The sequence below is a fragment of the Rhinopithecus bieti genome, unplaced genomic scaffold (genome assembly GCF_001698545.2).
Source record: "Rhinopithecus bieti isolate Rb0 unplaced genomic scaffold, ASM169854v2 scaffold_15850, whole genome shotgun sequence".
Taxonomy (NCBI): domain Eukaryota; kingdom Metazoa; phylum Chordata; class Mammalia; order Primates; family Cercopithecidae; genus Rhinopithecus; species Rhinopithecus bieti.
In genome coordinates, this window is record NW_016809273.1 from 752,711 (window position 1) to 766,538 (window position 13,828).

The following is a 13,828-nucleotide window of genomic DNA, read 5'->3' on the forward strand; positions in this document are numbered from 1 at the left end:
TATATAAAATATGTTTTAAGTTTTATTCCTAGGACTATGATCAATCTTGAATTAATTTTACTGTATGGAATGAGGTAAAGGTCAGTGTTTACTCTCATCCCCTACCCCAACATATCTATTTAGCTGTGTTCAGCTCCATTTGTTGAGAAGCTTTCAATTTTCATTGGATGACTTTGGCATCTTGGTTCAAAATCAATTGACAATAAATATGTAGACCTACTTCTGGATTATTTATTTTATTAAATTATTTATCTATCTTTATGCCAGTACTGAAGACTTATCATAACTTAATAAATGAAATACAGAAGTGTAAGTTCTTTAACTTTGTTCTTTTCTATGATTCTTTAGTCATACTTTTTTCTTTAAATTTCTATATACATTTTAGAGTCAGCCTGTCAATTTCTACAAAAAAAAGAAAGTCCTCTGAGATATTGATTGAGATTATGCTGAATATACAGATCAACTGGGGGGAAAAATCACATCTACACAATATTTTGTATTCCTATCCATGAACATAGTTAATCTGATTAGTAAAGTTATCCATTAATTTCTCTCAGCTACGTTTTATTGTTTTCAGTGCAGCAGTTTTGTACGAGGTCATTTGATTCATTTCTATTTATTTTTCATGATATTGTAAATAGTATTGTTTTGTTTCAGATTTTTTTATTGCTTTTATGTAGAATTGTAGTTAATATTTATCTTTGACCCACTATTCTATAACCTTGCTAAACAAACATATTAGTTCTATTGATAGTTTTGCTGTTACTGAAGGGTTTTTTACATGCATGTTGTCTGTGAATATTGAGTTTTACTTTTTTCCTTATTTGTATCTTTTATTTATTTTTCTTGCATTATAGCACTGGCTAAGGCCATCAAGTAAATGATGAACAGAAATGATATAAGAAACTCTTGACTTGTTCATTCTCTACATGAGAAGCACTTGATGTTACACCATTAAGCCTAGCATTAATTGTAAGGTTTTTTTTTTTTTTTAATTATAGATGACTTTCTCAGTTTGAAGAAGTCTGTTTCGAATTAGCAAAAATATTTATTATAAAGTAACATTAAAACATGTCAATTTTTTCCTGCATTTATTGTGAGAACCTTAATCTTTTCCTATTTCATTCTGCTACTGTGGCATCTTACATCGATTGATTTTCTTACATTAACCAATATTTCATCCTTGAATAACCATCAGGTCATGATGTATTACATCTTTACTGGTTTTGTTAGCTTATATATTACCTTAAAATTAATTGAGATGTATTCCATATTCTACTTTATGATAGAGTTTATGTAAAATTGGCATTATTTTTTCTTTAAATAATTCATGAAATTAACCAGGACGATCATTTAGACTTGGAATTTCCCTAGTGAGAAAAATTATAAGTATCAATTTTCTTTATTTTCTATTTCTCCATTGATGCCCTTATTTGTACTTATGTGTTTATGATTATGATTTCCCATAATATTTATGATTTCCTCTAAATCCTTTAACATGTTAGTGATAGCTATTTTAAAATCCTTGTTCACTAATTCCATTATTGTTATTACCTCTGGGTGTGTTTCTTTTGGTTTTCATTCTGGTATGGGCCTCAGTGTTTTTTGCTTCTTGGAATTTTTGATTGAAAGCTATCCTTTTGATTGTCTGGCTTTTGTCTTCTTTCTTAATGAGGGTTTGAATTTTGCTCTTTTATCCTGTTAATTTACTTGAGTATAAGCTTGATACTTTCAAGGCTTATTTTTCAGTTTTGTTAGCATGCGTCTAGAGTAACATTACTTTCATGCTAAATTAGTTTTACTTCAAAAGCATTTCCGTTCTGTGTATGTACTGAATGTGTAGGGTGTTCAAAGTGCTTTCTTCATTAAGGTCTCCCAACCCTATGCAAGCTCTGATAGTTCAGCCTACAGTGCTCTGGAATTGTCCCCTACCCCCAGGAATAACTATTTCATTTTTGTTCTTTGCCCAACCATATAGTGTCCCTGTACATGTGCATCTTTGTATTCAGTGAGAGACTCAAGGGAATTACTAGGTAGATTTCAGACATTTCTTCCCTGAACAGATCTCTTCCTCTTTGATACTTTGTCCTGCAAATTCTAGCCGATGCCCTCTCCTTAGCTTAGGAAGATCATTGGGCTTAATTTTGATTGCCACTTCCTGTTCCTTACCAGTCTAGAAGGTGATGCCTACAGAAAGCTAGGGTAACCATAGAACTAACCTTCATTCTCTTATCTTCTTTCAGATGCCACAGTAATGTGCTGTCTGTTGTCTAGCATCTGAAAAGTTATTTCATATACTTTTATTTTTTAAAAGCTAGAGAGCTAATTTAGTATCCATTACTTTGCCATTTTGGGGAGTGGAAGTTGATACCCATGGTTCCTTTTTAATAAAATAACTATCTTTTGATTTGCCAAAGCTGATTTATACAGTACCAAAACATCTGTAGGGAAGTGACACACTCCAATCTAGTGTTTTTCTACTTTGTCTATATAACAACTGCACATCTAATCAAATTTTCATTTGCAACATTTTATTTGAATGTATGACATTGTGCAGACACAGAGCATGCACTTCTGATATATAGGACACTTATAAGCTCCTGGTAAAAACAAAGCAAACATACTTTTCCCCTTTCTAATATTTTAAGTGGACACCATTTCTTTTGTAAGTTGTGTTAAATTTGAGAGAGTATGATTTTTTTCTTTCTTCCAGTCTCTAATCAATGTTGAGTGGCTGTCACCTGTAAAGCAACTAAACATGTTCAGATGCAGTTACACACTGTGAACTCAATGAGATGGGTTAGAGATAATAGTATTTCCATGATGCTTCTTCATGTTCGTTTGAGAACTTGTCACATTTCCATCTCTAACCACATTGGCTGAATAAGATTTAATTCAAAACATTTTTGCTCTTATTTTTTAAGCAGATTTAAGATTCTGTTTACTTATGTGTGCTCACTGGAGGTCATGCTGAAAAACGAGGCTCTGAGTATGCTGGGGAGACCATAAAATATGAAATGGTAATAGTTAAGCTTATAATCTATTATTCTCTTTACATGAAATAGTGCAACCCAGCATGTTCATTGAATTGAAGATTATAAACAACTTGCATAATGCCAAAAGAATGCTCTTTCAACTAAGAATTTATCACCAGAATGCCTGTTATATGTAATGTTTGCTTTAGAATGAAACATAAGAATAAGCACAATATCATATTTAGCTGATTCTTCATCTTAAAAGACATTTAAAATAATAGGTGGCTCATAAGAAGGAAAAAAACACAAGATTTTACATAGTTGCATAAGCGTTTCCTGAATGTTAACATATTCATGGATGTCTGAAAACAACTAGACACCATGAACTATTTATATTATGTTAATTTTTTCCAAAGAAGTAATATCTTATTATATTGCTGTAAAGCATACAATTTGCTTATCTGTTTAGGGTATTATTTTCTCTCTCTCTCTCTCTCTCTGTCTCTCAATTTTTAGGGCACACTAGCATATAGCCTTTAAAACTCCTTACTCCTCATATATTTATTTATGAACTGGTGTTTATCATATCATTTCTGCTTCTCAGTACTACTGCATTACACTTAGTTCTATTTAGGTTGCCCAAAGTAAAAAGCAATTCACAGATGATTTTATGTAGGAAAAAAAAAGAAATGAATGTATATCCTTAATTTTTATTTTCAGTAGCACTAGATAGTCTGTGATTGGGGAAAGTAAGATAAATCAGAGGTTTATTGACTTTCAGTGTCCTGGATATAATATTATGGTTAAAAGCATAACTCTTGATGTCATATAGACTTGAATTATTTGTTTACAGCACTTACATAGTATGTGGCTATGGACATAGTATTTATGTGAAATTTCTCTCAGCTATAAAGCTGAAATGCTGAATGCTAAGCAACATGAGGACAAGGATTTGGGTTAATTTTATATTTTCCACATCCAGATGAGTGCCTGGTGTATAGGTAGCACTCAATCAGTACCTACTGAATGAATAAGTTGAGTCTATAGAATGAAAAGAATAAAAAAAACTTGGTTCGTGTGAATGTTAAGAAAATTAAGCAGGATAGCTATTCTTGACGCATTCATTCTGAAGACCCAGTACTGAGTGCACATTCATAAACCACAGCTAGACACTAGCACTGATTTGTTCCTGTCTGAATGAAGAGTTAATATTTCCAGACTTAGTTTGCAGCTACCAATTTCCAAAATCAATGTTGATTTGGCGAGGAAAAAAAATAACATTATTGGATATCATGTTGAGAAAAATCACGGTCAATTGGTTTATTTCTCACTTTTTTAATGTTATAATCTGGCATATTTAGATGTACCCCTTTGTAAGAATACCACTAAATTTCAGCTTTGGACCTATGACTTTAGATTCTCCAGGTACAGGTATCTATCAAAAACAGTATCAGAATAGGTTACTTAACTCAGAAAGTTGGTGCAAAAGCAATTGTGATTTGTGCAGTTACTTTTGCACCAACCTAATGAAACCATCCCAAAGGTATTCATTGGAAGTGCCTGATTATCATTTGGAATAACATCAGCACTGTGTTCACTACACAGGTAAAAAACTCAATTATACTTAGAACAAAAGACAAAGCATGATTTTTTTTTTTTCCTGGAATTCACAGCCAGTACTTACCAAAGAATTGGTAAAATTATTTTAGATACATAATAATTGTATATATTTATGGAATACATGTGATTTTTGAAAAATGCATAGAATATATAGTGCTTCATCGGGCTAACTGGAATATCCATTACCTCAAATATTTATCACTTGTGTTTATAACATTACAAATATTTTCTTGTAGCTATTTTAAAACTTACAATAAACTATTAATAACTATATTCATCCTACATGCTTTTGAACACCAGAATTTATCTCGAGAATTCTTTCCATTCCTGGCTTATTTCACTTAACATACTGTCCATAAGTTTTATTCATGTTTCTGGAAATGACAAGACTGTATTCTTTTTTATGGCTAAATAATAGTCTATGCATACATTTTCTTTATTCATCTGTTGATGGAGACAAATTGATTTCACATATTGGCCATTGTGAACAGTGCTACAATAAACAGGAGAGTGGAAATATCTCTTTGATATGCTAATTTTCTTTCTGTCACACATATACCCAGCAATGACACGACTGGATCATAGGATGGTTCTATTTTTAGTTTTTTGAAGAATCTATATATTGTTTTCCAAAATGGCTGTACTAATTTATATTTCCAAGAGTGTACCAGAGTACCCCTTACTTTGCATCCTTGCTGGCATCTGTTATTTTAGTCTTTTGATAATAGCCATTTTACCTGGCGTGAGATGATATCGCATTGTGGTTTTGATTTGCATTTCCCAGATCATTAGAGTTGTTGAGCATTTTTCATAAATCTATTGGCCATTTATATGCTTTTGAGAAATGTCTATTTAGATCATTTTTCCATCTTTTAATAGAATTATTTGTTTTCTTAACTGTTTTTGAGTTCCTTATATGTTTCGACTATTCATCTCCTGTTGGGTAAAGAGCTTGCAAATATTTTCGTCCATTTTGTACACTCTTTACTCTGTTAATGGTTTTCTTTGCTACACAGAAACCTTTTAGATTGATATAATCCCATTTCTATATCTGTTTTTGCTTTTTTGCTGTGTCACACAGGCTTTTAAAATTCTTTCTTCTTCTTTTCTGTTTTGTCTGACTGGGTTATTTCAAAAGACCTGACTTCAAATTCAGAAATTCTTTTTTCTCTGCTTGACCACATCTATTGTTGAAGCTCTTGGTTGTGTTTGTTACTTTACTCATTGAATTATTCATTTTAATGATTTCTGTTTGGGTTTTTTAAATGATAAAATTGATAAAAGAATTCCTTTGTTGAAATTCTCAGATTGTGAATACTTTTTCCTGATTTATTTGTATTGTTTATCCATGTTCTCTTGTATCTCACTGAGTTTTCTTATCATTTTTAAAATTGTTTTCACTCATTTCATTTCATGAATTCATTTTCTTTGGGATCTGTTACTGGATAATTATTGTGTCCTTTGGAGATATGTTTCCTTGTTATTTCATGTTTCTTGTGTTCTTACACTGATATCTGCACATCTGGTGTAATGGTCAGTTCTAATTTTATGGATTAGCTTTCATAGGGAAAAATAGATGTATCTATAATGTCAGTTAAGCGGAGTACTTTTGGCTTTAGTTCTGGGTAGGCACTCTAGTGTAGATTCCATATAGTTACCTTTACTCAGTGTCAGCAATGTGTGTTAGTTTCCTAGTGGCTAAGTCGCCGTGGTTTGTGAAAGCTGTGATGTGGCTTTGATGGACTTAGGGGTACCAAGCAGGCCAGTCCTTAGTCCCTTAGCTGGTAGATGCTGTCATTAATTGCGGCAGAGGCATTCACTGGTTGGGTCAGTCTTTGGGCCCCAGGTGGAGTATGTAGGTGCTGGCAGTGGTGGTGGTAGTCCGGGTGTACCAGTCCTGGAGCCCCAGGGCAGGGAGGGGTACACAGGCACTGGCAGGCCAGACATTGCACTCTCTGAGCCCTTGAGTAGGAGTGGGATATGTAAGCATCAATAGTCTTAGCGGTGGGACGGACGCACAGGCAGTTTCCCAGGCCCCCAGGCAGGTTGCACATGTGTTGGCTGTGTCCACAGCTGGGCAGATGAACTGGGACCACTGTTCCTGGGCTGGGTGCACAGTGTGTGGTGGCCCCAGCCGCTGGAGGGGGTGGGGTTGCTGCTGGTCCTGGTGGCCCTGGACAGGGAGTCTTTTGGTCCTGAAGAGTGCCTCCTTTATTTCTCTATATCTTGGGGCACCTCCCTAATGTGTTGGACTGTGGTTCCCTGGGATCTAGCATAGCTGCACTGGCTCAGGTGCTAGTGTCATGGCTACACCACTGGGTCTAGTTGGCATGTGATGCTGTAGCCCTCTGGATGAATGTGGGTGGATATTGGTAGGCCCCAGGGATGTGGAGATGTAAGGGCTATTAAGGATATAATGAGGTGTTGGATCTGCTCTCAAAATCGTGTTGAGATATACCAGCTTGCATCACATTGGTGGGACTGAGCACAGATTCCCTCCAAAACAACACAGTTGTGTGGACTCTGAGAAGCTTCCTATATTAGACCCAGTGCCAGTGAGGGTCGAGGGACTTTCCTGTAGCTAAGACTATAGGCATCTGTGGTGGGAATGTGGACTGCTAGGCATCTCTTGCTCATCTTTCCCCACGATGGGGCGTCCCTCCTGGCTCAGAGCTGATCTGGCCAGCTGTTCTGCTTTGCTGCCATCTCAGGCTTCTGTGCCTCAAAAGTTCCCTGTGGCTGCCCTGCTAGATTAGTGTTATCCCCTAGACTCCATTCAACATGTGGTTATCTACTTGCTGTTATAGTCCTTCTTTGTGGAGGAGGCCAGTACTGGGTGTCTCTAGTCAGCCATCTTGATGACGTCTACCTTGGTGAAATTCTTGACCATATACGGGTCAGGAAATGACTGTCCTGGAGCAGAAGCATTCAGAACATCTTCTCTTTCATTTCCCTTTTTCCCTAATCCTCTTTCCTAAGTCCTAAACCAGGCAGCTCCAAGCAAAAGGAAATAGAAAATTTAACAGGGGAATTCTTCATATTTTCTCACACTGGCTCCCCAAAACAATACTGTAATTACTTGTTCCAACTTCTCTTATTTTCAAAGAATAATTCTTTATTTCTGGGTCAGGATAAAGTCAATCTATATAACAAAAAAATGGAGAACCAAGGAGAAAACTGAGATCTGGACATTGGGAAAAAGTTTGGGAGAATAAAGATGAGAATCTGAAACTTCTAGAGTGAAAGAGAAATGGGTGTTAGGAAAAAAATAAGATTTTAATGTGTTTTCCTGTACATATGTTCATATAACTTTTGGAGTTTTTGCAAATGCAGGTATTAAGGATATTAATAGTTAATATATATATTTGACAAGGCCTCAAAATTTGACCTTTTATTCTCTAAGATTTATAGAGAAATTCCTTTTTAAAAAGTCAGAATCTTTGGTATTAATGGTAAAGGTTTTTCAGTGACTGTCTTCAAAGACTTACTGTTCAGTATTTAATTATTGAGTCTGCCTTGGCTCTAAAAGCTCAGGAAGTACACTGCCTGAAACCTAAGGTGCTTCCTTTTTTCTAATTTAGATGTTGCAGTTTCTTTTCTCACGCTAGCTTCTGCTTAGGGATGGTTTCTTTGTCCTACTGTATTATATTTCTCTAATCTGCCCTTTTTGCCTAGGTGTGGAGAGATGGTTGTCATAAAGGCCTATCTTTTCAACAAATAACTTCCTAGGAGAGCTTAACTTTTAAAAGATTTCTGAATGTGCACAATTTTTAAGCTCTGTGGCTGTTCATTTTCCATGTTGAACAACGTCCTTTCTGTTGGAACAATTTGGTTGTATTTTGGTTTTTTGTTTTGTTTTGTTTGAGATGGAGTCTCACTCTGTCACGCAGGCTGGAGTGCAGTGGCACCATCTTGCTCACTGCAACCTCTGCCCCCACCGGGTTCAAGCAATTCTCTTGCCTCAGCCTCCTGAGTAGCTGGGATTACAGGCACCTGCCACTGCACACAGGTACATTTTGTATTTTTTTCTAGTAGAGATGGGGTTTCACCATTTTGGCCAGGCTGATCTTGAACTCTTGACCTTGTGATCCACCCGCCTTGGCCTCCAAAGTGCTGGGATTACAGGCATGAGCCACTGAGCCGGGCCTCATTTTTCTTTTCATTAATGTTTCTCACTTTAGTGGGTAACAGAATTACCTACAACATTTGTTATAACTGCGATGACTGGACCTCACCTTTAGAGTTCCCGATTCAGTAAATGTGGGGTAATGCCCCCAAATTCGCATTTCTAACAAGATCCCAGGAGATGCTAATGCCACTGAGTGGACATGATTGTGTATGTTAAACAAGCCTGAGGCTGATGAAGTCATTACTCAAGTAATGACTCAATATCCAGGCTTTCCAAGAAAATCCTGAAAATTTGGGCAGTTATGCTCAGTGGGAAGAAATGAGCATCTCAGTGATAGAAAACTAAATTAACCTTTGTTCTTCCAGAAACACAACTCTCCGTACTATATCCAAGCAATGGCTCAGGCAGTCCTCTTAAACAATCATCTTTGAAGAAGAAAGGGCCTTTCAGGAGTTAACTCCATACCTCAGAGCAAAAATGTAAAGATGGCACTAAGATGCCAAGCTTAATATTCAGACTAATATGGATCTATTAATCATTCATTTTTTTAACCCCTGTTTGAATCTAACTATTGTATCAGCCTCCTATCTATCTCTGGAAGTAAAACATTTCATCTATTCATTGTCCATTCATATGAAGTATTATATTCTTTTATTTGTTCTAAAGTGTGTTGCAAGAGGCAGAAGTCTCATTTAACCCCACCAGAAGCACATTTTCATAGAAATCGTTTTCTATTTATATCTTCTATTAGCTAAGGGGACTCATGGCAGTCTGGAAGTACTGCTATATACCAGCATTTCATTACATTCATAGAAGGTCATAAACCTGAGTAGTTTGCATCTTTTTATAATCGTAATCTATCACAACACCCTCTCCATTCCCTGTTATTCACCAAATAAGTAGCAGTAATATTGCATTAAACTGAAGGTGGCACAATTTTGTAGCTCACATTTGTATCTATATAAACCAGTCTGCAAATATTTTCCTCAATTGAGCCTTTTCTCTGACTCTGAAATGGAGAGCAAGTTAAGATGGTTGTGGGTGGAGATTAGAATAAAACAATCCCAATACAGAGGAAACACTTTTGTTGTAATTTGAAACAACATATTCTGTTATTATGTGGAATATCAATAATTATCAGTCCTTAAATATTTCTCATATTTTATATTTCACTCAATTACATTTCTGGGGAATCACTGAATCATATTAGAACATGAGCGTCATTTGAGAATAATACAGTATCCCAGTTTTAATTTGCATCTCAAAATGCTTGATCTAGACCATGTTCTGAAGCTCCTAAAAATAATGTAAAGGATAATGTGAGCAGCTTAAGGCTGAGGAGCATGAAACACAGCTGTATATAATCCCCAAAGCTGAGGTTGAGGGGTACAAACAATCTGAAATATGGTTTGAGGTGGATGACTGATATCCTTTGAGGTATAGTCAGGAATCGCACCTGTGAAGGGCAGGGAAGCAAGACTAGCAAAGGGCAAGTTGTGCTGCCTTGGAGTTCAAACACAGACCTTAAAGGATACCAGGAGGAGCTCAGGAGTTGAGACAGTTCTTCAGAGTTGTCTTTGAGAACAAGACTTTTATAACCCTCCTTTGATAGTCATTAGATGCAGGCTGCCCCCAGGGAAGAAGTATGATATTAGCAAGATAGCTTCCTTCAGAGGAAGACAATTCCTGATTCCCAGATAGGTGCTTAGCAGGAGCCAGAACTCCCAGCAGGCAGGAGAAGGGTGTTCCCGTGCTGAGGTGAGGGATATGGGTGGACCAGCACACTATATACACTTTAGGGCAGGGATTAGCAAATGGTGTCCTACAGCCTGTTTTTGTACACCCTGTAAACTAAAAATAGTTTTGAAAATAAATCAAAATTGTAACATATTTACCTAGGGCTTTACATCATCTCATGCACTATTCTAAATATGTGCATGTATCCACATACTTTATCTTTAAACAGCCCTGGACAGGTATTATTACTGATTTGATAGATGAGAACACCAAAGCTTCCAGATAAGTTAGCTAAGAAATCAAAGATCACATAGCCAATGGGTAGTTCTGCTGAAATTCAAGCCCAGGGTCTAACCAGATGTAGCCTGGTTGTCAAACAAAGTTCTCCAGCACTGTGAGAGTAGTATAGGAGAGGCAAATGAGTGAGGCACTTGAGACTTCCTGCTGAGTTCCTAGAAGGGAAGATCCCTGTGTTTCAGAGAAGCAGGAAAAGGCCTTGTGGGAGAATGAGGCCACGTTTCTACCATGGTGATAAGTAACATTAACTGAACTACAAGGAATCCCAGTGTTCTTCTTCTTATTAGTAGACTCTTTCGATTACAGAAACGTATACTCAATGATCATCTTTTAAATGTCACCAGTAAAATGTTTGTGAAAATTTGCTCTCTCTCTTGATTCATAATTATCTACATATTAGCCTTGATTTTCCTTCTTGGCCAATAAATACAAAATTATTTACTCTCTGAACCTTTACAGAAAATCTTGTCCATCCCCGCTCTAGGGGATTCAGTGGGAAACTGAGTTTTTAATCGTCCTAGGTTACCCTACAATAATAAAAAATTCCTGCAACCATCAGTGTCTCATGCCCCAATTTGATAGAACGCTTGATACTCCTGTGAAAGCAGCAGCAACATCATACTGAAGGTGAATTGGCCTCCTACATCAACAAGAGAGGTTTTGCTGTCATTTCCTACCCTGTACAGGGTCCTCTTTCTTATTGTTAAGAGTATCAGCTGGACCTAGGGATTCATGAAGCATGCCAGCTGCATTGGAAACTTTTTTGAAACCCCATTGTAAGCACAACATTCTTCAAATGCAACAATGTTTAGTGAAATAAGCAAGATATAAAGTTGTATATGCAGTGTGATATCAAGTATACATCACAAATCTCTGCTTTTCTATATTTTCATATTTTTCTTTAATAATAAGGTATTTCAAAATTTATTTTAATCCAGATTCACGTTAAGGTACAGTTGCTTATGCCACTAACTCAGAATGTTATCATCACTAGGCTGGAATCTCTCAGGTAGATTAGGAATCTGATTTTCTTTCCCACCTCCATGCCTGTGCAAAAGGCACTCTGTACTTTATGGATGCCTAGTGAATGCCAGCTGGGACACCATAAAACTGCCACTGACTTTGCTGAGATATGGTCTTTGAAATTGTACTAAAATTCACTCAATGAAAGATGATTTTGTGAATTAAACTCTGTATGCATTATCAAACTCTCCTGTCATTATGAGGGTGTCATAATTCCCTAATAAAGCATTAACTCATCTGTCCAACACTATGGGATATCGCAAAAGTTATTATAAGACACTTTAAAAAATTAATATGTGTGTATATGTGTGTGTGAGAGAGAAGAGAGAGAGATATGCAGAGAGAAACCTGTTCATCTGTTCATGCTTGGCCCTGCAAAGTATTGTAAACTTGGCCCAAATTGTTGACACCAAGGCATTCAGACATTTAGAATTTTTAACTATTCTCCTTTCCTTTATACCAGAGTGCAGTAAAGGATCTTCTCCTCTGAGATACCTAAAATATGTTTTTTTTCTGTTTGAAAATGAAAGCTCTATTTTATTTGTCATGGTTTAAGAAAAGGAGTATTATATTCCCTCTGCAATATATGCCAGGCCTACTAAACAACTGATGAAAATATTCACATCTTGGTATGTCATTATTATTATTATTATTGATATAATGCTATTGGTAGAATGTAAAGAAAAATTGGAAATACAGAGTAAGATAAGCCTTTACTTTCACATTATGATAACACGCTCTGTTATAAGGGACTGATATGGATGGTGAGCAATAAATTTCTAGAGAAATCATAAACTAACTAGTTTCTTACTTGAACCTAGTATGGGCATAATTGTAGTAATTTGTACATAATCTTCATCTCAATAAGTAAGCTGTGTTACAATAAATCAAGTCAAAGAAATTTAATGGATTGCCATTTGTGCTCTAAGTGTTCATATTTGTTTACCTGCTAAGATTAAGATTTTAATGTGTGATATATTAAAGACATGGTGATTTTTGAATTGCTTTCTTGCAAATATGCAGAAGATATTAAAACTGATACTGAAGTAAACAACCACCGGTGAGCTTGCTGTGACAGCCATAACACACTGGCCTCTTTTTCTCAAGCTCCTGGTGTTTTTTTTGTTTGTTTGTTTTTGTTTTTTATGTTGAAAAGATATATATATTTAGAATTAGGCAGCTGGACTCAGTTTAGATGATCCCAATTTTGTTGGTAACATCCAAAGCGTCGTAATCAGGAGACAGTCGAACATATGCCTTTTTCTCTCCATCAGGCCGAATCAGAGTGTTGACCTTGGCCACATCAATGTCACAGAGCTTCTTCACAGCCTGTTTAATCTGGTGCTTGTTGTCTTTAACATCCACAATGAACACAAGTGTGTTGTTGTCTTCTATCTTCTTCATGGCAGACTCAGTGGTCAGCGGCAACTTGATGATAGCATAGTGGTCAAGCTTGTTTCTCCTGGGGGCGCTCTTCCGAGGATATTTGGGCTGCCTCCGCAGTCGCAGTGTCTTGGGCCGCTGGAAGGTGGGTAATGTGCGGATCTTCTTTTTGTTGTGGCTGTGGACACCTTTCAACACGGCCTTCTTGGCCTTTAAAGCCTTCGCTTTGGCTTCGGCTTTAGGAGGGGCAGGAGCTTCCTTCTTCGCTTTCGGCGCCATCTTGTCCTTGGTGTTCTTTTATCATCTTGCCTCTGCTTCTACTTTTTATTTTACATTTTGTTGAGAGAGGGGATATCATTTTCTAAAATCTTTTAGTCAGTCATCATTTGTGTCAAGATGCAGCAAAACATTACCTGTTTGGTGAGGTTTCTTCTGCTTCTCCAAACAGACCTCCAGTCTCTTTGTTCCCATAATATCTTACACAGGCCTCCATTAAAAAACAAAACTGGCAATGTTATGTCATTATTTAAAATATAATTGTATGCCTACATGTGAATTTATATATAATCCAATTACTCATTACAAAAAGTATTGTAGATGTGCTGTTGTGTAGATACAGATAAGACATCAGCACCAAAAAAGTAATAGAGATGAGGAATGGGAA

At 36.4% G+C, this 13,828-nt stretch overlaps 1 pseudogene; it reads right to left on the reverse strand.

The window, feature by feature from the left end:
* Positions 1-12,972: 12,972 nt before the first annotated feature.
* On the reverse strand, positions 12,973-13,443 carry LOC108540034 (60S ribosomal protein L23a pseudogene; annotated as a pseudogene).
* Positions 13,444-13,828: the final 385 nt, after the last annotated feature.